This window comes from Macaca fascicularis, chromosome 11, assembly GCF_037993035.2.
Source record: "Macaca fascicularis isolate 582-1 chromosome 11, T2T-MFA8v1.1".
Lineage (NCBI taxonomy): Eukaryota > Metazoa > Chordata > Mammalia > Primates > Cercopithecidae > Macaca > Macaca fascicularis.
Window position 1 is genome coordinate 85,934,558 of NC_088385.1, and position 25,778 is coordinate 85,960,335.

At 35.9% G+C, this 25,778-nt stretch overlaps 1 protein-coding gene across 6 annotated transcripts in view; it reads left to right on the top strand.

Moving 5' to 3' along the window:
• Positions 1-25,778, top strand: part of SYT1 (synaptotagmin 1) — a 599,708-nt gene that overhangs the window by 216,631 nt on the left and 357,299 nt on the right. For 2 of the 6 annotated variants that reach the window (XM_045366611.2, XM_074007469.1), the window contains exon 4: positions 25,190-25,270. The exons of the other annotated variants lie outside the window; for them this stretch is intronic. The gene's annotated coding sequence lies outside the window, so the exon portion shown is untranslated. The remainder of the gene's footprint in view (positions 1-25,189; positions 25,271-25,778) is intronic. 6 annotated transcript variants of the gene reach the window in all.

The following is a 25,778-nucleotide window of genomic DNA, read 5'->3' on the forward strand; positions in this document are numbered from 1 at the left end:
AGTTATCCAATCTTCCATTCTTTTTTCAAGATTTTTAGTTTCTTTGCACTGGGTATGTAATTCCTCCTTTAGCTCTGAGAAGGTTGATGGACTGAAGCCTTCTTCTCTCAACTCGTCAAAGTCATTCTCCGTCCAGCTTTGATCCGTTGCTGGCGATGAGCTGCATTCCTTTGGAGGGGGAGATGCGCTCTTATTTTTTGAATTTCCAGCTTTTCTGCCCTGCTTTTCCCCCATCTTTGTGGTTTTATCTGCCGTTGGTCTTTGATGATGGTGACATACTGATGGGGTTTTGGTGTAGGTATCCTTCCTGTTTTTTAGTTTTCCTTCTAACAGTCAGGACCCTCAGCTGTAGGTCTGTTGGAGATTGCTTGAGGTCCACTCCAGACCCTGTTTGCCTGGGTATCAGCAGCAGAGGCTGCAGAAGATAGAATATTGCTGAACAGCAAGTGTTCCCGTCTGATTCTTGCTTTGGAAGCTTCGTCTCAGGGGTGTACCTGGCTGTGTGAGGTGTGGGGTGTCAGTCTGCACCTAGTGGGGGATGTCTCCCAGTTAGGCTACTCAGGGGTCAGGGACCCACTTGAGCAGACAGTCTGTCCGTTCTCAGATCTCAACCTCCTTGTTGGGAGATCCACTGCTCCCTTCAAAGCTGTCAGAGAGGGTTGTTTGCATCTGCAGAGGTTTCTGCTGCTTTGCTTTTTGTTTAGCTGTGCCCTGTCCCCAGAGGTGGAGTCTACAGAGACAGGCAGGCCTCCTTGAGCTGCTCTGGGCTCCACCCAGTTCGAGTTTCCCAGTGGCTTTGTTTACCTACTTAAGCCTAAGCAATGGCAGGCACCCCTCCCCCTGCCTTGCTGCTGCCTTGCAGTTAGATCTCAGACAGCTGTGTTAGCAATGAGGGAGGCTCCCTGGGCATGGGACCCTCCCCAGCCAGTTGTGGGATATAATCTCCTGGTGTGCCTTTTTCTAAGACCCTTGTTAAAGCGCAGTATTGGGGTGGGAGTTACCCGATTTTCCAGGTGTTGTGTGTCTCAGTTCCCCTGGCTAGGAAAAGGGATTCCCTTCCCCCTTGCACTTCCCAGGTGAGGCAATGCCTCGCCCTGCTTCAGCTCTCCCTGGTTGGGCTGCAGCAGCTGACCAGCACCGATTGTCTGGCACTCCCTAGTGAGATAAACCCAGTACCTCAGTTGAAACTGCAGAAATCACCTGTCTTCTGTGTCGCTTGCGCTGGGAGCTGGAGACTGGAGCTGTTCCCATTCGGCCATCTTGCTCCAGGTCCCTGCATTCTTTATTATTTTATTTGGAGGTGAATACATAAAAAGTTTCAGCATTTTCAAAATTAACTAGATCAGCTGAAATGCAATTGTGATCCTTGGTCCTCTGTTTTTGCTTGTCATAGTAGATATTATAAATGTAAAACATTCAGTGTGAGCATATTGATAAGAATATAAAGTGTCGAAGCCAGGTGTGGTGGCTCGCGCCTGTAATTCCACCACTTTGTGAGGCTGAGGAGGGCGGATCACGAGGTCAGGAGATCGAGGCCATCCTGGCCAACACAGTGAAACCCCGTGTCTACTTAAATGCAAAATTTAGCTGGGCATGGTGGCATGTGCCTGTAGTCCCAGCTATGTGGTAGGCTGAGGCAGTGGGCTTGTCATTGCAGACTTCCATACCTAGATTTCACTAGTATTTATAGTGATGTTTTTTAGCCTGTCTTCCTTCCTACCCCAACCCCAATTCTTCTCTGGATTTTCCACTTGCTGGGTCTACTGTGTCAATTACTGAGCCATTCTTGACAAAGTTCAGGTGTTTTATTGCAGGCTACAGCTCAGCATGCCTTTATTCCCTTGTCCCAGCTGTTGCATTAACCACCATGAAGTTTCTCCTTTGGTCTGCTGCTGACCTGAGCTCTGTTGGATAAAGCCTTATTCCTGCTTGAGCTCTCTTGGATAAAGCCTTATTCCTGCTTTGTTTCTGTCAGCCCCACCTCTAGAGAATGAGAAGCTATTCCCACAACATTGCTATGTTCCTTCCAGAAACGGACTACTTTGTCCAGATGAAAAGCACTGCCATACACCTAATTCTGATATTAAACATACTGCTTATTCTTCCATGATACAGTGCATTCACACTATTGGATTCAACACTCACAGTAACCACACAGATATCTACCATTTAACACTGGATAGGACCAAGGGCAGGTGCACTGTCCAGTTTCCAGTGTCTTGCCCATTTCCTTTCCATTGTCTCTTGTTGATGAAATGGCACTCAGTCCTATTCTGACAGATCCAAATAGTGAGGGAAATGTGGTGGTTGTTTGGGTCAGTTATCATGTTCTTGGGCAATTAATGGGAAAGGAATTGAGGCAATTTATGAATATTCCTCTTTTCAAATAAAGTGATATTAAGCAATGTATTGAAGGGTCAACTGTGCAGTATTTGCAAGAAATAAATGAGAATGAATTAAAGACAAAAATGTTGACAAGAGCATTACATACTTTCTTCTTTTCAATGTATTGTTGCTTTTCCTACAAATTGTTAGCTGAAGGGAACTATGAAAAGCTGATTAAAAATAATGTCACATAAAAATAAGCACTGGGCCATTCAGTATTATCATGACTATCTTGCTGGCCCTATTACAAATACCATGCCCTTTTAAAAAAAATTGTATGCTTTTTTTTCTGGTTTGATAAATTTTTGCATTAAAATTTTAAATTATTAAAAAGTACTATTCACATTTTTTTCTGATACGTTTTCCGAAATATGTTTGCATTAGTTTTTTTGATAGTAGGTAATATTTTGCATTTTGCATTAGTTTTTATGATAGTAGGTACAGAGATAATTTTTTAAAACTACATTTAAGAATACATTTTTGGTGTTTAAAATTTGTTTTTCATGAATTTTTTTTTTCTAAAATTTCAATAAGTTTTGATAGAACTATAAAATTAAGGTTGCCTTCTTCCCTTTACTCACTGGTAATTGTCCAGTTGTAACTTATCCATCACTGGAGAGCCAAAGCAATGTTGGGGAAGAAGCAAGTTGACTTTAGACTTAGAGTTGGGAGCTAAATGTGCCATCTCCCCGTGCCTTCACTCTGTTCGTGGATCTCACTCTCTTCAGCACTCAAATTTTCTCATCTCTAAATAGTAAGAATATCAGTATCTTCTCTAGTAGAGGTCATTGTAAGGTCTTTTATAATAGCCAGTATATGTAAAGCACTTAGTTTAGTGCCTGACATACAGTAGGAGCTTAATAAAATACTTAAAACGGCACAGTAATTACCTAGTTCTGAAGAAATTACCCTTTTTATATTTTCCACTATTTTTTTCTAATACTAACAACCTGCCTTGTTTTTTCTTCAACTTTTTAAGTTCCAGGTTTCATGTGCAGGATGTACAGGTTTGTTACATTGGTAAATCCATGTGCCATAGTGGTTTGCTGCACAGACCAAACCATCACCTAGGTATTAAGCCCAGCATCCATTAGCTATTCTTCTTGATGCTCTCTCTCCCTCAACCCGACCCCTGCAAAAGGCCCCAGTGTGTGTTGTTCCCTCCATGTGTCCATGTGAAAAAACTGCCTTTTAAGAGAAGAATATATATACACACACATATACACATACATATAAGTATGTATATATGTATATATGTATATGTGTATACATATATGTATGTATATATGTATATGTGTATACATATAGCAGTTTGTGTATACACACACACAGAAAGAGACAGGAGCACTATTTCCTGGTTTAGATTTTCAAGAAGGTTTTATACATATTGTTTGCCCCTGGATGCAAATGGATACTTATGCTGTATGGTATGACTTCACGGAGAGTCCATTGTACTCAATGGTAAGTGATAAATATATTCAGCTATATTAAGAGGAAGAATTCAAAAGACACATGAATTTAAAAGAATGCATGAGATCCACCTAAAATTTCTCTTCTGACAGGGGACTAATTTAGGCTACAACCCTGAATCCCCAGTATTTTTAGCCCTTCTGATGTTTGGAATACCCTATAACTAAAGAATGAATAGAAAATATTTAACTTGCAATCGTGGTAAAAATATAAGTCTAATATAGAAACTATTGTCATAAGTTGGCAAGAACATGAGAAAGATATTTCAACTGACTTTCACCTCTCCCTACACAAATATTAATACAGTAATAATTTTACTTTGATATATAATCCATATTAAAATACAGAGTGATGTAAATGTTGCTATATGAAGCATTAGATATATCAAAAGTCCCTGAATCCAAGCTGTAAAAGCCTTAGAACTTTATAAGAGGATTGACATGTATTTCTGAGATTATTATTTTAGAATGTAAAGTAGGAAATTTTATCTAACTAAATTTGAATCCCCACTAACACAGATTATCGTCTCATTTAAATTATGATATATATGTTGTTATTTAAATTAATTACCTAGATATTTTATAAATAGATATATCAAATACAATTAATGTATCAGAGTATGATAGCAGAAATGACATTTTCAGATATTTGAACTCCTTTGTTTTTTCTTTTATTATAGCAACGTTCTATATCAACCACAGAACCTTTGAAACATGCATGTTATGTTATGAACACATAAATAAATAATTTTATTCTTTTGAAAGGCCACAATAATTTCAAAGAACTATTTGCAGTTGACATTCACCAAAATAAAATACACTGAAGTGATAAAACAGATTTTAGATCTTAAAGTTGTAGTGGCTGTTTATATTGAATAGATCCATAAATATGAAAAATGGGCCATCTGCCTTTTTACTGATTCAAGGAGAATACTTAAAAATAAGATCAGTACTTTCATATAGTTTCTGATTGTTATGGATAAGGAGAATCTTAAATTCAAAATACAATATTTTCTATTCTTCACCGACGAGTCATTGTTACCAAAGTAAAACCTTCACTTCTTCCATAGCAAACCTTCTGCTCTTTCAATGAGATTAAGCATTTGACTAATTCTCATTTTATGTTCAATATTAACTTATTGGTCCTATAGGAAAACAGCCTGAGGGTTTAGTATATAGATGTTTATCCAATTATATAATATCCATGTATTTGGAAAAGAAAGAAAAAATTACGCACATTACTTATTTCTTTTTACATTATATCGGACATCTGCATATTTGGGACATCTGGATATTTGACAACCACGAACCTCAATATGATTAACTGAGCATTTCATTTTTTATCTAAATTATTTGGCACCAAGGCAAAACAGATGTAATGATTATTAATTAACCTTCAGGTCCAAGGAGAGTTAGAGAAAGTTCTGTTATAAAATATAAGAGAAGCCATTCACTACACTAAAATTATACTCCCTAACTCTGAATCTGAAAGGAATCACAATGGATTCTGATGGATATACATACAAATACATTTTCTTCAATCTTTAAGACAAAAAAAATTCACAAAAAATGGTAGGATTGAATATTTACGTTATGTTTTATAGGCTAAATATCATAAGCAAAAATTGATGAGAATGTACTGGCTCCCATATAAGTTAGCAGCAATTATACCTGACAATCTTTAGACTCTATTATCTTAAAGGCATTCAGATCTTACCAAGTCCACAAGCCATCTACTTGGATATAACAGCTCCAGAGAGGCTGCCTAGCAGCTTTGTACAAGGATGCTGTAGACTAATTAGGTTAGTACCTTCCACTTTCAATACTTCCTCAAAACAGTTTAAGATGACAGATGGGGCAGGGAATTTAGGAATCCTGGTAACGGACGTGAGATTGGAGAGTGTCTATAGCCAAGCCATGGGTTTGTGATAAAAGCAGATTAAAGAGGATACTATTGTGACTATATGGGGGATTTGGGTCATGCTGTAAAACTCTTCAGATGGTATAGAGCTATATGTTAGGTCAGTGCAGAGGCTGTGGATGGTGAGAATGGGTCTGTAAAGGAACTGATAAAAGTTTGGGACTAAAAAGATTTTAAAAAGACAGAGATCTTGGAAGAGCTATATGTTATGTCAAAAGCAATTGTGTGCCTGTGCATATGCATGTGTGCAACTTGCACACATAACCTGCTGCTTACTCCTCAGCTCCCTTGTGTCTTCTCCCCTTCCAGAGTAGGCCGTATACCTATGAACGTTTTAAAACTTGTGTATAAAATCTACAAAGAAAAGAAAAAAGCAAATTACTACATTTTTACCTCCGCAATGGAATCTGGAGCACTGTTACGTCGCACAAATTCTCTTTTTCTTTTTCTTTTTCTTTTTCTTTTCTTTCTTTTTTTTTTTTTTTTTTTTTGTTGTTGCTTTTTTTTTTTTTTGAGACAGAATCTCACTCTGTTGCCCAGGTTGGAGTATAGTGGCATGATCTTGGCTCACTACAACCTCTGTCTCCTGGGTTAAACCGATTCTCCTGCCTCAGCCTCCCCAGTAGCTAGGGTTAAAGGCACCTGCCACCACGCCCAGCTAATTTTTTTATTTTTTAGCAGAGACGAGTTTCACCATGTTGGCCAGGCTGGTCTCAAACTCCTGACCTCAGGCAGTCTGCCTGCCTTGGCCTCCCAAAGTGCTGGGATTACAGGTGTGAGCCACGGTGCCCAGCCCAAGTTCACTTTTTCTACAGTTGACATGTGAGGCCTATTCTGTATCTAGTCATTCGTCCTCATTTCTCTCTGTATTCCACAGTTTCTTCTTCCCACCAAATTTAAAATTAACAATTTGTTTCTGTGATGGAGCATATTCTCTGTCAATTCAAGTACTTCTCTGCTTTCCCCAGGAGCTTCTAAGACCACAAGTGACTGCTTTACCATTGAATTCATCTCACTGTAAAGGAGTGTTTGTCACTATAAGCCTCTTATTTTCATACATGATAGCTGACTGATCACGTGACATTAAAATCTTAGTTTTCCTGCATCTCAATTAGAAAAACAGAAGTAGTTCAATGTATATACTACTTCTATTTTGTAGAAAAATACATATTTTTAATAGAAAACTATTTTTTCTACAAAAATAGAAGTAGTGCATACATTGACATTAAAATTTTTTCCTACTGAAACTACTGTGGCCAAGATTAATAATGTAGTAAGCTAGACCTCAAATGCCCCTCTGTTGAAAGGCTTGTGTGGATTCAACACAGATTTTGGAAGGAATTTTGACCCTTTTATAGATGCTGTCTTCGAGAGGAAGTTATATAGCCTTTTTTCGGACTTTTGCCATTTTTAAATGTTTTATTATTTTTAAAAATGTTTGTGGGTAGGTGTCCTTTGTCTTTTCTCTGTTTCCACAAAGATGTATAGAACCATCTCCCACTCAACAGTCTTCAAGAAGTAGCTTCAATAAGCATCACACGATAGCAACTTTCCAGGGAGAATAAGGAAATCTAATCATTCATTTATTAGTTCATTTAACACAAATTTTTGTGCACCTATTATATCCCAGGAAGTACCCTAAGTACAAGCATGTTACCTATGAACAAACATGACCCCTATCCTCAAGAAACTGGTACAACAGAGCAGAAATCAGACAATAAATGAGTAAATAATATATACATAAACATATACCTCATAATAAGTGTTACAAAGAAAGTAAGTTGAGCAGTAATAGAAAATAGCTATCAGAGAATTATGGGAAGAGGATAGTTTGAATATATCCTTGAACCCTTGCTGCTTGCTGTATCTAAGCCAAGCAGCTGCTGGGGCCTCCTGCCCTGCTGAAGTAATGAAAGAAAGAGCTAGGGCAAGAATTTTTACTTCATGAGCCAAGGAAGAGGCAGGGACCCAGTTAGGAGCGATCTAAGGGGAGGCCCCGGTGCATGTGTTAGATTCTGACAAAAGCCTGGCCTGAGAGGTAGGTGAGCAAAACCTGCCTGTGAGAATGGTCCTTGCCACGTGAACACATCTTCTCAGGCTTTGAGCGGCTTCCAGGTAAAGGAAAAAATTTTTAATGAAAAAATGAAAATAAAATAAGCAATAAAAGAAATGATTGTCAGAGATAACTCCAAGAGGATTAAAAGAAAAAAATAGATGCATATGAAAAAGAAGGTAAAAAACATGAAAGAACAAGTCAAGACTAAGAAAATATATTTAAAAAACAAATAAATAATTCAGAAGCAAAATAGGTAAAAGACAACATCAGATATTTCACTGGGGAAAAAATTAGAATGTCAATAAATAATATCAAAATATGTTAAAGCTCACTAGCAACTTCTGAAATATTAATAAATAAAGGAGGCTGATCGAAATCAATTAATTTTTAAAAACCAAGGTACTAATGAAGATGTGAAAGGTAGGACTTAAATACATTACTGGCTGAAGTATAAATTAGTACCACTGCAAAGGATAGTATCTTCAAAACACCTGGTGAATTTCAACAGGCTTATGAGCTATGATTCAGCAGTTTTAGTAGATGAATCCCCTAGAGTAGCTCTCGCGCATTTCCATGAGGAGTTATAGGCCAGGATGCTCAGGTCAGCTCCCTTTGTAGAAGTGAAACATAGCAACAATACAATTATATTTCAGTAGGAAAACAGATAAATAGTATTGGCTGAAAAATATTATACTAGCCATATGATTTTTAAAAAGCAAATTGCTAAAAATAAGAGTATTAAAGTATTTAAGGTTGTAAAACATGTATTAAATGTAAAAAACTGCATTTATATACAGACTTTAAATATAGAAAATAGCATTGTATATATTATTTACATAGATATCCATATTTTATGAAATATAAGATTATGTGGAGATGTAATATACACCAACTTCAGCAAAACGATTGCATTTCAGAAGGAAGGGGGACAAAAGAATAGGAGAAGCTTTAGCTGATGTCTAATATTCGATTCTTGGAGAGAGAGAACACTGATGCAAAGATATCAACACGAACGTCTTTGTGTTCATGGAAGTGGACATCTTTTGTAATATTATTTTTGTTTTTCATAAAATCAAAATTACAGTGGAAGATTCACAAATTAGCATATCTCCTAACAAGAACAAAAACAGCAGTTTGTCAAGGAGAGAGGCAGGCTGAGGGTGTCCAGTGTCACAGAAGTGCATATGTGTAGAGTAGCTGCTGGTGTGCTTTGAGATCAGGTGTGGAACAATTCAGATGTAACTATTTACCAGATGTGAATTTTTAAAAGAGTTATTTCTCCTTTTAAAGATTCATTTTTTTCATTAATAAAGTGGAGACAATAATGGAATCTACTTCACAGTACTGTGAGGCAACGTACTAATATTGCCTATATAAAACAATTGTCACTGTGCCTAGAATAAATGTTCCATAAATGTTGATGGACACATAGTTTATTCATTCATCTAGATATTATTAAAATTTCAAGAATAAAAACATAATTAGCATAAAGGTATTATGAGGGTAAATGGTAATTTAATAGTGAGAATTAGTTGAACATACTCTAGTCTCCAGCCACCTTACATAATTTACCTGATACCCTCCAAATAACCACACAGTGGTGCCTCCATCATTCTATGTAAGGAGACCAAGACTCCAAGAGGCTCAGTGCTTTGCCTAAATCTGAGGCCCAGATTAAAGTCCATATCTGACTCCTGCACTCTTTCACTTATAGTGAAAAGTCCTCTGGACTTGCAGAGGATATGACAGCTTAAAAATATTTGAGAACCATAGTTCCACACTACATGCTCTTTATGAATACTAGTAGATGTTTTCTAAGGTTCAGAGGAAGGCCTACACAATTGGTCAATCTATAACGTTGATACCAGTATAATATATCAATTATATAATACAAGTAAAATTTTAAAAAGAACAAAATTGCTTAACCTTAAGCTTATGATTTACTTTTTTGATGTGTATCATAGAATTAGATATAGATAAATTAGTTAACCAGATGTATAAAGAAAATAATACAGGTTGAGTATCCCTCAGCCAAAATGCTTGGGACCAGAGGTGTTTCAAATTTTTTGATTTTTTTCAAACTTTGGAATATTTGATATACATAATGAGGTATCTTGGGTTTGGGACCCAAATCTAAACACAAGATTTGTTTATATTTCATATAATACTTATACACATGAACTGAAGATAATTTTATACAATATTTTTTAAAATTTTTGTATGAAGCAAAGTTTGTGTACATTGAACCATCAGAAAGCAGAACTATCAGCCACCTACATGGACAACCTGTAATTGTTTGGCATCACCATCATTCCTGACTCTGAATTTATATGCTAATGAGTATTAGCAGTAAGAAATATGACATACTATTACTATAGTGAAAAATTAATGTGTCAGAAGTGGAATTTTCCACTTGTGGCATCATGTCTGTGCTCAAATAGTTTCAAGTTTTGGAGCATTTCAGATCTTGGATTTTTGTGTTAGTGATGCTCCACCTATACAGAAATGACTCTTATGCTTGAAAATCTTAGTCCATCTCTTCTGGTTTTTAAGTCATCCGTGAAGTTTATATGTGGTGGAAAATGCAACTGACCACATCCCAGGGCAAAGGCCTCCTCCAGGGCTCACAGTGGAGGCCACTGAAGTGTTATGACCGTGTTCTGTCAGTCATATGTTCCTTTCTTTGGGCTCACAAAGGCATAGAAAGATGTGACCTAAGTCCGGGGAGTTGGGTCCTAATTAGAGAACTGCCAGTAACCAGGAGTAGGACCATAACACCTGGGACTCTGAGCTTCATCTCTCCACGCTTCAGTTTCCTCATCTATGTAAACGAAAACATTGAACAAGAACAGTAAAGCAGTTGTCAGGTCTGTTTTGACTCCTACAGCCCTTTATTCACTTGAAATTTTAAGCAAATGTCAAATATGTAAATTTGAGCCTGAGATGGGACTTTGAGTACTCTCCCCAAATCCTCAGAGACATTTCAAGAAGCACTTTGGAACAACTCAGAGAAATCTTTGAAAAAATTAGTGGACAAGATGAACTCTAAGATTAAATTAATTAAGGAGAAAATTGAGGGTCCCATAATATGATCACCAGGTTTGAATCCCAGATCTTCCAGTTACTAGTCAGTCTGATATTGACTAAATTACTTAACTACTCTACAAGCAGTTTGCTAACCTTACAGGATTATTGTGAATATTAATTAAGATAATTCATGTGACGCACTTAGAAACGAATCTAGAACATAAAGAAGAAATCAATAAAGTGATCTGTGATCAATTTACCATCACCGTCATTAACATCATCATCACTGTTATTATAAATATAATCAAATGTATGAGAAAAACCTAGCAGTTGCCTGGCACAAGGGAGCTGTGTATATGTATATGGGTGTGTATGAGCCTGTGACTAATTTTTTAGCCTCTGTCATTTTTCCTACTTTCCTGTCAAGGTATCTACTTTCTATCAGACACTAGAAATATAAAATGTTATTAGTTTAGATTAAAAGATACTGAGGAATGAAGTACCAATCTCAGAACACGGTGATGAAAAACATTTTATGCAGATTAAAATGAATATTGAACTAATAGCATCTTCGTTAGAAACTTTCTTTCATCCCCAGAAGTTTAGTATTCCCTTTTCTGGACATTTTAGTGGTTGAATCATTCCTGGCTACGCGGGATGTCAAATGTTCATTAAAAGAAGCATCATGGTTATTGCCTCGTAAAGATGATTCTAACAGCTTAGTTCTTTATGAACTGCTTGTGTGTTGGCTTGCCGTGACTTTGCACAAGTTGGCCGCTGAAGCAGAAAAATCACCGCCGGGGTTGTCAAATATCATTGGTGCAAGGTGCCTTTCTGTGTGCCTGGCTGAGAAGCTTCCAATGACATATGATGTGGGGTTTTCTCCCAAGGCTTTGGCGTGCTGTGTGCAGCATATCTAAGCTGAAAGACTAGCGCGTGGCTGGGTATTCTCGGTAGGCCTCCAGGCATTTCACATTCATTTATAAAATGCCTTTTTTTCTACTTCAAATTAATCTTATGTTCTTTCCAATGACCATTGTAATACTCTTTTGACTTTATATTCTGACAAGCTTAAAATAACCTGATAGGATTGAACTAAAGTATAAAAAACCGGAGTTACAACAGTCAGAAACAAATGAAAAATTGAAACCAAGTCTGCGGCGTTACCTTCACAGCTGTGTTAGTACACAATTCGAGCCTTTTCTAGCTTTATGATTCTAAAGTATGTCTTTGTTTTGAATTAAGTTGCTGGCATTATGTTTGCAGAGCAGTTAATCCGTCTCCAGAATTTGTAATGCTCCTGGTTATTCTGTGACTTTCATTGCAAATGGAACTTCAGTGTCAGGTTTATGGGACAGCTATTAAAAAAAAAAAAAAAAACAGAAGGAGAGGTATCACAAGTCTCTTATGGAACTCGTTAACTTGTGGTAATTAATCTAAATAGGACATTTATTTGAATTCTATCTCAGCAAACCAAATAAACTTTCTCTTCCTAGATGTGCAGTTTAATGCTCATTTATGTTCAAATATTATATTTCTTTAAGTTGTTAATCACAATTTGTGCTGCTGTCTCATCCATTCATCTAACAAGCATGTATTTGGCACCTCCTGTGTGTCTGACTCTTGGAATTGAGAGATGAATAGGACTAGTTCCTGTCCTCAGAGAGAGTTCCTAGTCTGGTGGAGGAGAAGCTTGGCAGACAGAGAATGAGTAAGGTGCGTCAAGCCCAGAGGTGATTAACATGTACCAGGCATAGGAATGACAGAAGAGAATGGCATTAACTCATTCTGGGAGTTCAGAGAACACTTTCTGAAGAAAGTGATGTCTCAGCTGGATGAAAAGGAGTAAAATAGTGATGATCCATGATGGAAGCTCAGGTTTGGTAATTTGTTAACCAAAAGATTACAAGTAAGAGTAATTGAAATAGGGCATCTGAACGATTTGCATGTGGCTTTATATTTAGCACTTTCCTGTTTTCACCTGTTCATTTTTTACTCCCTCTTATAGAAACTCCCTGAGATAACACAAACTGATATTCCTCTGAGTTTTCAAGTTGGAGAACTGGCTCTCAGGGTACACTCAGTGACTATAAGTTGAATGAGATAACACAACCAATATTTGTTGAGTGCCTACTGCCTCTCTGTGCCTTAATTCTTTATTTGTAAAATTGACATAATAACCATGCCTCTCTCCTACGATTATGGTAAGAAAAAATGAGATTAATATGTTATTAACATAGACTAGCGTTGGGGTCAAAATCAGGGTTATATAAGCCAGTTATTGTTACTAGTAACTATTACTGGTTATTAATTAGTTATTATTATTAACTGGCTAGTTACTAGCCAGTTATTATTACTAGTAATTTTTCTAGATAACAAGAAGTTGGTTTGGGGGAGAAGGTAATCTTCCTTACCCCCTTGGGAAGGTTCAATAATTTGAGTCTGTAAAACAAACTGACAATACACAGGTTAACAGGGAACAGGCATACAAAAGGATACTAGTAATAATAACTAGTAGAGACATGCCGTGCACTGTTTTAAGCACTGAAGGTCAGCAGAACAAAGGCTGGCTTTCATGCAGTTTAAACCGTGTGGCCAGAGTGGAGTGATTGAGGAGGGGAGTAAATAAAAAGAAACAAAGTTGAAAGACTTGCTGGAGGAGGGAAAGGCACAGATTGCAGAGAGTTTTATAACCCATGGTGAGACTTCAAAATTTTAAGCCAAGAAGGAACCTGATCTAACTTAGGTTTTAAAAGAATTACTTACATACTCTGAAGAGATTAGAGGAGCGCAAAAATGGAGAGAACAGAAGAGTCAGAAGGTTATTCAGAACATAGTGGCTTTGGGTCAGAATGTGTGTGTGTGTGTACGTGCGCGCGCACGTGTGTGTGTGTGTGTGTGTGTGTGTGTGTGTGTGTAGAGAGAGAGAGAGAGAAGTGGTCAAAATCTGGATATATTTTGAAGGTTTACTAGGCAGAATTCACTAATGGAGTAGATATGTGGCATTCAAGTAAGAAAGGTTCCAGAATTTTGGCCTAAGCAGAAAAATAGAAGCTTCCATTTCTTGAGATGGAAGAAGATTTATGAGGAAGAAAATTGGCTTCAAGAATGAAAATTTCCATTTTAGACATGTTAATAATAAATCAGTGAATATAATATGGTATTGCAAAAGACCAAGGAATTAACCTGGGTTAGGAAAGATGGATAGAGATAAAAGAAAAAAGAATGGAAGAAAGATGTTGTTATGACTTCAAGATCCAAGGTGAGAAGTGGGAGACAATAAGGCTCATAAAAGAGAAATCTGTTTGGATCTGAATCAGAAAGATCACACAGTATGGTAACGAGAATTAAAACTGGACAGAAACAATCAGGGTTTAGAAGGCTAGAGTGGACAGTTTGAAATCATTTACTAGTAGCTTGCCAACAGTTAAAATTTTCAAAACAAGTTGATTTGAGCTAAGTATCTTAGCATTCACCACATTATACTGAGTTATGTATTTCTGTGTTTTGCTCTGCCACCAAACTGTAAATTCTGCTATGTTTTATTCATCATTTTACTGCCTCTGCCTAGCGCGGTACCTGGTACCTGCTTACCACTCGGTGACTGCTTGTGGAAGTCAATTGAAAAAAAAAAAAAAAAGGCTTGTGCCCAAACAAGGACCCAAATTGAAATAACAAGCTCCATTGGTTCAAATTCAAACTATTCCCACATGCAAAGGATGCAAGTTTGCTGAGACCCCAGATCCAAGGTCCCATATCTGTCTTAACATGATAACAAGGGATTACACTCACCTCGCATATCCCAAAAATAATTTTTAGTATCCTGCTACTACCTCATTTTGTCTCATACCAGAATTGAGAGCAACCATTCAATGTTTCTTTTTCTCTTACATTTAATTTGCTGAACTCCAAGTCAAATTGAACCCTGGTTTACTTGAAGAAAATACAGTGTTGTAGTTTCTCCTCCCCTGTGCAGTTCCATTTATCTGTACCCTAATTCACGGAAAACTCAGAGGAAAAACACATCTGTATTGAAACATTTGTGTGGCATTGATTGCTCCCCATGTGATTATTCCAAAAACAACTATGTAACAATGTGAGGGTGAAAATAATCTCTGTAGCTTGTTTTGTGTGGGCTAACACCCTAGTGAAATGGAAAAATGCCCTAAAAGTATGTCTACTTTTTCCTGAGACTTGTCTTTTCAATAAGAGCTTATTTACTATACCTCCTGCTTGCTTTTAGTCAGTAATATCTTTTGATGATAGAACAAATTATCTTTTCCATTGTTATTTTTATTGTAGCAAAACTATCCCATTAAAAAGTTTTTAAGATGTGGAGAATAGATCTCATTTTAAGTTGGTACAACTTGTTCAAATTTTGATACAATAAATCAGACTGAAGGTGTTAAAGGCGTAGGATAGCAATTTTTTCTTTCTTTTTTTTTTTTTTCTGAGACGGAGTCTCGCTCTGTCGCCCAGGCTGGAGTACAGTGGCCGGATCTCAGCTCACTGCAAGCTCCGCCTCCCGGGTTCACGCAGTTCTCTCACCTCAGCCTCCCGAGTAGCTGGGACTACAGGCGCCTGCCACCTCGCCCGGCTAGTTATTTTGTATTTTTTAGGAGAGACAGGGTTTCACCGTGTTAGCCAGGATGGTCTCGATCTCCTGACCTCGTGATCCACCCGTCTCGGCCTCCCAAAGTGCTGGGATTACAGGCTTGAGCCACCGCGCCCGGCCAGGATAGCAATTTTTTCTCCAGTCCCACTTAATAGCCTGAAATACATCATTCCAGTATATCTGCCTCCATTTGGTTTCTTGCTCTTCCTGTCTTCCCTCAATTATTATGATATCTCAAAACACCTCTCACACTTCCCTGTTTTGCCCGTCCAGCCAATACTCCCTCATTCCTGAAGAAATAGCTCCATCAGAGACCCATAAGCAGTACTGGGGTTCATGTAAATCCTAATTTTCTAGATAATAAGAAGTTGGTTTAGGAGTGAAGGGGATTTTTCTTACCCCCTTCTGAAGGTTAGATAATTTGAGTCTATAAACCAAACTGACAATAGACAGATTCACAGGAAAAAGCATACAAGTTTATTACATGCATGTGCATAGGGAGCTACACAAAATACGGGACTCAAAGAAGGGCCTAAGGTTTTTACATGATACAGAACGAAACAGAGGCCTGGAGCTCCTGGCGGCTGTGGTGACAGGTTATGGACGGGTAAAGGGAAGAAATGCACTGTGAAAAAGGCTGTTGTTTCATTGTGCAGATAAAGTCTGTCAGGTAATAGCCCTCAAAAAGAATAGATGGTAACCTGTGGTACTACTTTCTCTGTCAGACCTTTAAAAGTGTCAAACCTGTCTTTAGTCCTCTTTTCCTGTGAGTTAATCTTTCCTAGATTCAAATAAAAGGACCTCAGAGAAACCCTCGGCCTGCATCCCTTGTTTGCTTTATTAATACATACATGTAAATTTATTTTACAAAAGGATACATTTTCAGAGCCATGCTTGCGTCTGCAGACCCTCTGAATAGCCATCTCAAAATATGCCAAAGAGGCACGCTTTGGGGTGGCATATTTTGGTTTCCCACAGCTCCCTCTTTGAAATTTATTTTCAGAAAGTTTTACATATTAAAATAGGATTGAAAAGAATAAAATAAAATAAAACAGGATTGATAACTGTGGAAAATTTGGGTTAGACATTTTGAGATAAGACATTAGCAAAGGGAAGAAAAACATAAATTGGAATAAATAGAAAAATGTCTCATTTTAGGAAGTGGTGTTGCAGGATTCCCACAATTAAGTCTCTACATGGTGTAAGCAAACAAGTTTTTAATATGAGGCTTCTCTAAAGAAACAAAAGAAAACAAAAGTTAACAATTGGAGCAGCATATAAACTACTTCTAAGTCCAGCAGCTGAAAAGATTTCTAGATTTGGCCTCAAGACATCTTCAGTTGAAGTGGGGATAGGCAGTGACAATCTGACAGATTTTAAGTTGTTATTGTGATTTCTCTGGAGTCAACCAGCTTCAGGTTTCAGAACTTCAAGAAGAAGGCACATTTAATTTCAGTGATTCCAAGTCAGAAAAAAATGGGAGAAAAAAAGTGAAAATGTTAGTTTGGAGAGTTGCAGTCAGACATGAGAGGAAATTAACAATTTCAGAATCCAGTCTAAATTATAGGTAAATAATAAAATTTCAAAAAAAATGAACAGAGCTAGAATCTAATAACAGATACACTATAGCTTTCTTTTAAATCATAATTTTTCTCTCTTGAGTTTCCCCTTTTTACCAAAGTTAATCACAGTAAAACTGACTTACTTGCAAAATAAGTTTTAGGCTTGTTATATTTTGCCTAATAATTTACATAAGTACAGCAAAATGATGATTAATCATATAAGCTCATTTTCTATTTTGCTTTGCTGGAACTTTTCACAAGGAATCTCAGATTAAGCTTTTGAAAGGCTCTTGAGTCTGGGAAGCCAATCCAAGGAATCACCCTCAAACTGTGTCTGTAATACCTTCAAACTTGGGTGAATACTTCTTTTCTCAAGGTACTCAAAAATATCTTCAGGTTTCAGGTCATCTCAGGAAGTGACGTCTTTTTCTCATCTATAAATCAACTATGTTAATTATTTATCCAAGATATCAAGATATATTTCCCAATGGGTTTTAATTGGCTTCATAACGTCAACTTTAATTCCTTAGAGGAATCTGGTCATATCTCAAAATACGACATGTCAGGCAAAGTCTTAGTAATATGGCTAATGTTTCCAATTGTGTCGTATTACAAAGAGATAGATTCTTCTTGAATGTAAGCAAATAACTATATTGCTATTGAAATAAGAATACTCACAAATAATCTCCAAACTCTGGAGGTATCAGGTAGGGAGAAAAAAAAAGTTTCAATTCTGCACACAAAAGTACACCTTCCCATATTTCTGTAAACTACAGATAGCTGAAAGAAAAAAAAAATTAATGTGGAAAATGAAACATAAAAGAATAAGCCATGTTTCAAACAAAAAAGTCATAAAATCATAATCTTTCATTACTTTAGTCCCATGTAATAATTCTTATTGTGCTTGATGTTAGGTTAATAGTTTTATGAGTCCAGTTTTTTCATTAGAGTTCTGGAATTCTTACCCAATCAAATACTATGATCTCAAAATCATCAGAAACCTATATTCAATGGTACTTGTCAGAGGCTTTTCTATAAATTTCATTGAAGAAAAGCAATTTGGGGCTATAACTGATTGCAAGATGCTTTTAGAGAAGAAGCAAAACTACTGTCTGTCAATGACAAAAACTTACAATAGCCATTGTTAAAAACCTAATGAGAATTTCATAACAAGTCATTGACAAGGAAATGTATTTGTGGCATACAACATTTTAACATAATAACCATAATTATTACTGATAATGTACACCAGGACTATAAATTTCTAGAAATTTCATACAATTTTGGAATACATGTGGATAACATATATATGAAATTATAACTCAAAGAAGGTTAAACATACATGTGACTAACATATCTATAAAAATATAACTCAAAGAAGGTTAAACATTACTTGCTATTTGGAGTGCTTCCCATATAACTTAACATATTAAATGGGCCTGACTTGTTTAATATCTCTCTTTTGTGCTGCTGGGGTCCTTCTGGAATGCCCGAAAGCTAGTTTAAGGTCAAAAAGACTTAATTTTGATTTGGAGAAGGTTGTTAAAAATAAAGGTTCAAAGCATTCGATCAAAAATAGGAACACAGGTTACTGTGAAATTGTAGTTATTCATTTAACCAGAATGATAATTAAAAGACTCCAAAAGAAAATGCAGGAAGTTAGATAATTATAGAAACAGTTTAACTCTTTAACCCAGTTTTTCTAAGTATTCAAAGATCTAATAAAGACAGTATAAAGCACAGGAAATTATTTTGATAAAATACAAAAATCTATCAATACTCTTGTTTTTAAAAGAGAAGACCAAATTTTAGTTTTGTACCAGTGTACTTTTTCTATTAAAGCTCATTTCTGAAACTTTTATAATAATTTTATTCAACTTTAGTCAGTTTAACCTTACAATATTTTCTCTCACTCTCTTTTCCCAACTCTCTTGAACTGTCATTCAGCTTTTTATGTATCATTTCTTCATTCTGAAACAAGCTTTAAACTAGAATAATTATTTTTTTCTTCAACAACAAAAAATCCTCATGCCTTCCTTATAACTTTCCTCACCAAAAACGCATCCTAGTTTCCTTGTACACTTACATACAGAATTTTTTCTCTTATTTCTAGTAGTTTTAATTACATATATTAATTAGAATTTCAATTCTTAGTAGTCTTATTTTCCAGTGAAAATCTAGGAAGTAAACAATCTTGAACTGTCATGTACCAACACATGTTAGCAATACAGATTTCATAATTTCTAGAAACAAAAGCTTTCTCATAAAATAATTTTACTATGTGGATGGGGGCGTATTTACCAGCCAACCCAAATATATTTAGTTCTCTTATGACAAGAAGTTAAAGTAAGTAAATAAGCTAAAATGTATGGTTAGCAATTAATGTTCCATATTATATCTTACTTGGAAATGAGCTAATTATTTAAGGAATATTCATTATCTAATTTAGTTTAGCAATACTTTAAGGGTGTAGTTACCTGAAAGATTTGAGAAACCTTTGAAAGTATATATTATGAAACATAATTATTGTTAAAAATTAAATTTATAAACTTTTGTCCCACTTACGTCTATTTAATTACTTTAAAACCAACCGCATTAAACTATTCCTATTTGTGAAAGATTTACCGAAGTCACATGAACTTGAAAACCCTTTGAGTTTGTTACTATATTTCTAGCAGTCTTAAAAGTATTTAATTTATGAAAACTAATTTTACTTTAAGCCAATTTGAAACTCTTCCAAGGAATTTTATCCCATGTAGATACAACTTACACCATACATGCACACATGTATAAACATATACAAACATACAAATAGGACACAAACAAAAATATTATAGTTTTTATTTTAAAACTTCCAACAGACACAATAATATAAAATTCACCAATTTATAAAGTATTAATAAAGTTAATACTACCTGTTTACAATGGTCAAAACCCTTTATCAGTATTAATAGAAAAGACCTTTAAGATTTTTCGTTTGCCTTAAATTTTTAAATAGCCTTTTTTTCCCTGAGTATATAGTTCCATTTTAGCCTAGGAGAGAAGGCGAAGACATTTTTATTATGCTCTGAGTATGAGCCAGAGCCCTAAACCAAAGTTATATCTACAAGAGACTCAACAACAAAAATAATTCTCTTGACCAAAATTAATAAGCCTTTTAATGGCTTTAACCAAGTATCTAAAGTTAGAGCAAAAGGATACAGGCTGTTGAAATCCAAAGCCAGTCCCAATCAAAGACAGTCAAAAAGAAAGAAAAGCTTTGCTTGTCAAAAATGGCATACAACCCACATTTCTGTCAGCCATATTTGTGGGTCTCTCAGTCTTTTGGTAAGCCACCCATACATGAGGGCCTGATAATCTGTGTGCCCTCAATAGACAAAAAGTTTAAAAGAGACAACAGTTGGTAAGACAAACAGGAAAACAAAAGCCATTCATGAGAGGGAAAAGGATCATTATCAAATGAGTACCCCAAAAGTCAATAGTTATACAAATTCAAAACAAATAATTCAAACAAATTCTTATCACCTAATTCTTACAAATATTTATCTCCCGATCTAAAGAAATTTACTGAAAAAAATGGAGGTAGATTGAGAAAAGGGAAGTTTTAAAATCTGGAGCCCAGAGATCCAAAACATTTTCTCATTTATAAGGATTTTAACTTTGTTCTAAAACTTATTTTTATTATTTTAATATTACCAAAGGAGTCTTTAAGGGTAACAGGTATATTTACTTGTGTCTCTCTCTTCTTTTTTTTTTTAATTTGATCTTTTCATAGATAGCAATAGTTGAGAGTTTTTATACGTACAACCAAATTATTTATTACAAAAGTGATTCAAATCAATAAAAGACCTCATTTATAGACATGTTTTCACCAGCAAATCCAAATATGAAGGAAAAAGAGACAAGGAGTGACTCTTGCCACCCTTACTTAACTGAGCTTTAAAGGCAGAGATCTGGGAATACTGACGTTGGTAAAAATTCTTACCTTTCTTGGCTGGCTTTTTTGTCGGTTGTCCCAGGGTCCCATTTACAGCCTCCAAACTGAGCAGAGTGATTGGGTCTCCTGGCTGGGCTCACCAAAACTGTTAGGGACAAAAGCAACTTTTCTCCCTCTTCCTTCTGAAGATTCAATAATTTGTGGCTATAAAACAAACTGACAAGAGACAGATTAACAGGGTACAAACATATACAAATTTATTATATGCACATGAGCATGAGAGTCACACAAAATATGACACTCAAAAAAGAGCCTGATGGTTGACATTTTTATGTTGTACAGGAAGAATAGAGTATTGGAGGTCCTGGGGGCTGTGGTGGCAGGTTAAGGGAGGATGAGGGGAGAAATGCACTGTGAATAAAGGCTGTTGTTTCATTGTATAGATAAAGTCTCTCAGGCAATAGCCCACAGAAAGAACAGATGGTAACCTGTAGTAATAATTTATCTGTCAGACCTTTAAAATTGTCAGACCTTGCTTTAATTCCCTTTTCCTGTTAAATAATCTTTCCTAGGTTTAGAAAAAGAAGACCTCAGAAAAAGCCTCTGCCTGCAACTTTTGTTTGCTTTATTAATATAGATAGATGTAAATTTCTTTTACAAAAGGATAGATTTTTCAGAGCTATGCTTGTGTCTGCAGCCCCTCTGAATACCCATCTCAAAATATGCCAAAAAGGTACACTCTGCGGTGGTGTATTTTGGTTTCCTGCATTGGTCAGGTGGAACAATATACTAGCTAGCAAGGATCTTTTGATTTCCTGAGAGACAGGTCATGTAAGCAAATTTTGCTAAATGTGATTAATGCTTTAATAGATGTAGTCCAGAGGATACGTTTCTTAACACTTCCTGGGGCAGCTGAGGAATATTACACGGCAGAGATGATGTTTAGTTGAACCTTGAAGGGTGAGGCAGAGTTTCCTCTTGAAAAGAGGCATTTTAGGTGAAATAAACAGTATATTAAAAGGAACAGAGGAATGCAACAATACGATCCACTTGGAGGAAAGAAACTAGGTGTGATTGGAAGGAAGAATCATGAAAGATCAGGGGTAGATACTGGTCGGGCAGCTATTAAAGGAGTTTGAGCAGAGGCATGACATCTTCACATTGGAAGCAATGTGGGAGTCAAATTAACTTTAGTACCCAGTTGAGATAAAAGTCCATTGCCATACTCACAGTGAGGTGGGACAAAGGCAGAATCAAAGAGATTACGAGGCTGAGAAAGATTCAAGTGATTTTTAGGAATCAGAATCCACATCAGTTGATGACAAGCAAAGAAGGGCAGAATAGCAAGGAAAGGAAGTAAACGGTAATTCCTAGATGCCATTGGCCACAATCAAGTACAGAAGAGACATTGACTGAGGTTGAATCAGGGCAGAGAAGATAATATACCTATTTTGGAAGTGTTGCATGTCAGGGGGCTTTGATTTGAGCTAGTTACATACTTGGGAATCTTTACAAAAGCAGGAAGGTTGAAGCCACAGATGTGGATGTAATTACTAAAAGTAGAAGAGGTAGAGTGAAAAGGGACAGATGAAGCAAAAACATTTGAGATTGTCCAAAGAATACAGGTGTATTCCCTTACTGCAGTAGTCACAGTCCAAGAGACCCTGAATAGGGCTGGTCCCTCTTAACTAGTCTGAGTGCTATCAACCATACATCCGGTGGATAAGCATATATTCCTTGGTTTTAAAAAACTAAAATAATATATTATCATCCTCTAAGATGCATAAGACTGCCAGAATGACCTGTTAGCCAGAGGTCATTGATATCATCTATTCACAAGAGATTAAACCTCAGAGGTCTTAGAAAGCAGTTTTTGGAGGGGCTATAGAAACAAATGTTTCCCTTTTCGTATGACTCCCTGTAGCAGCCAGTATCACCATAAAATGCTATGTAATCTTTGAAAGTCCCTCTAGAAAAACCAACACACTCACAAAATAAAGCTAAGATTTTGTCAAATGAGGCCTTACCCAGATTTATTCAAGAAAAAAAGCAGTACTATTAACCTCTGGAAAATGACCTATTTGTCTTCTCCTCCAAGGAATAGTAGTAAAACTATAACAACTGTAAATTTATATTTGATAATGATAGAAAATTTAAACTTTCAAGTATCCTGCTTAGAGATGGAAAGGCAGGACTCCCAAAGCTACATTGCTAGTTCCTAACTAGGGAAAAGCTTACCTTCTTCACCTTCTTTAGTGTGAAACAAGAGTCCATTTTCAGGTGTGTGCATGTGAGCATGCATATTACTCACACACACACATTTACCTGAAATCTATCAGACATTGCATGGTCTTTTAAAAACTTCTTTTGTTTTCCTGAAATGTTTTCTATTTTGTTTTCTCCTAGTCTCTCTGGGCTTATGTTTTATCTCAGCCACCATTTAATGAGTTTCTCTGCTCTTCAAAAACCATAGAAGTTTCACGTTCTTTGTTTCATTTTATTTTCCAATATTTATATGAATGAGATGTTAACATCCAGTTTTATACATGAATCTCCCTCTGCAAAAGGTTCAACAACTTGCCCAATGTAAGTCTTTCTGACACTAAAGTCATCACTTCTTCCACGACACTGCCATCTCCAAATGAGCTGGGTACAAAGTGGTCCCTAATAATTCTAAGTTACCTTGAACCTCTTTATTCCAGAATTCATCATCTAATAGCAAAATTTTTGTATGTCAGTAATAAAACCAGAAATGAAGAAATCTCAAAGTATTAGCAACAAGAGCCCAATAAGTATGAAACACCCAGCAAAAGAAACTATTTATATTGGCTAGATCTAAACTTGTCTATGTCAGTTAATATTATTTATGCTACCCCATCTCAAAGGGTATACTAGAATTTCAGGTTATAAAGATGTGGTTTCAATTAAATATATTAAAGTAGTTCTCTAAACACTTATTGTACAGTATCCAGTTATTCACTAAGAAAAAAACATTTAATGTTCTGGTTAGTGGTGACTTACTACAATGTTTCCATCCTTGGGCTCTTGGCCGCAGTCCAATCATAAACATGTTGTACCCTGCTATGGTACAACAGGAGAAAACCACGTGTTAACAGAGGCTCCTATCAGGACCTTTGAGGAACTGAATCTCTTTGTGAATAAGCAGCTCCTAAGAAATATCTGATCTAACCATAACATGATCTCAAAATTTTTGCCTCTCCACATGCTATTTCAGAACCTGTGAAGAGCACACTACACAGATTGGTAGCAGAGCAATTTCAACTGGTCCAATGTATGAGTATCGACTTTTTATCCTTTAGAGCTTTACTGCTGCCACTCAAGGGCAAATTAGGAAGTAATTCCAAAAAATGCGGCCAATGGTAATTTTCTACATTGTGAGCACAGGAAAGGAGGAAATAAAAGAAAAGATAAATAGGTTACTTTAGTGCTATCCTTAGTAACTCTGTCCAATCTTGGCAATGACAAATTTATATAAACTTTAACCAAATAAAGACAATGCAGCCAGAAGGTGAATTTTGCCACTTGGCTCACAGTCCTGATCCTGAGAAAATTGTTAATTCCCTGATGTCACTAAATACTCCCTACCAATTGAGAAATGTATTAATTCAAAAAATCCATTTTCCACATAAAAGAGAAGCTTTAGCACAATAATGTTCTTTTGTCTAAACATTATTTATTCATTGCCACTGAGAATTTTAAAACAATGCAATTTGGAATAAACATATGCCTGGTTAATGTTATCCTTTAGAGAGAAATAAAAATTAATAATTTAAAACCATATAGTTCTAAGGCATCTGTTTTGATAGAAATGTACTCTTGAGGTAGAACAGTGAACAATTACTCAAAAATCAGAAATATTGGAGGAATCTCAACTTCTCAGATGGTAAAAGTAGTCTATCTGTAAATACAAAGTAGGATTTTTAATCCATATATAGCTTGTCATTTCTAATAATGTGAAGAAATGTGTTGATAAATATCTTTAAAAGAATGAGTTGTTGTTGTTGTTGTTGTTGTTGTTGTTGTTGTTTTTAACTTCTGTGTCTGTGTTAAAAACAAACACTGGTATACTTTGAAATAAATTGTCAGTCATGTCCTGTGTGATTTTATAAAAATAACATAGACACTAATTCCTAATTATGACAGTGACTGGCTTACTGGATTCAATTGGAGATTAATCTAGTTCACATTTTTCAAAGCACAGCACTAATACTCTGGACTCCTAATCCGGATCCTCTACATTAGAATCCCAGGGGAAGCATTTCCATTCAACATTTCAGGTAATTGTAGGCATGCTAAAGCTTTAAAATCACAGTAATTATGTTTTGCCATAGAAATTTCCAAAGATTTGTCAAATTATTTAACACTTGATTAAATGATTGTGCATGTTCTTTGAACTTTTATGTAATAAAGTGATATATTATCCATATGTTACATATAAGCATATTCAAAAATAGATTTATGTTAAATAATAAACATTTCGAGTGCTTCTTTGGAAGTATTGTTTTAAGGAGTAGTTCATTAATATTGTTTTATTGAGTACTCACAGCAACTGTACAAAGTATTATGTTTATCCCCCATTTTATGATGAGGAAAAGAGGTAACTAATTTGAATAAATTGCCTGATGTCACACACCTAGCAAGTGGCAGAGCCAACTTTGGACTCATGCAATCTAGCTTCCAAACCTCTTCTTTTTTTTTTTTATTTAAAAATATATATTTTATAATGAAATATTTCAAACATGCAGACAAGTGTAGAGAATAATATAATAAAAATCCATGGACCCA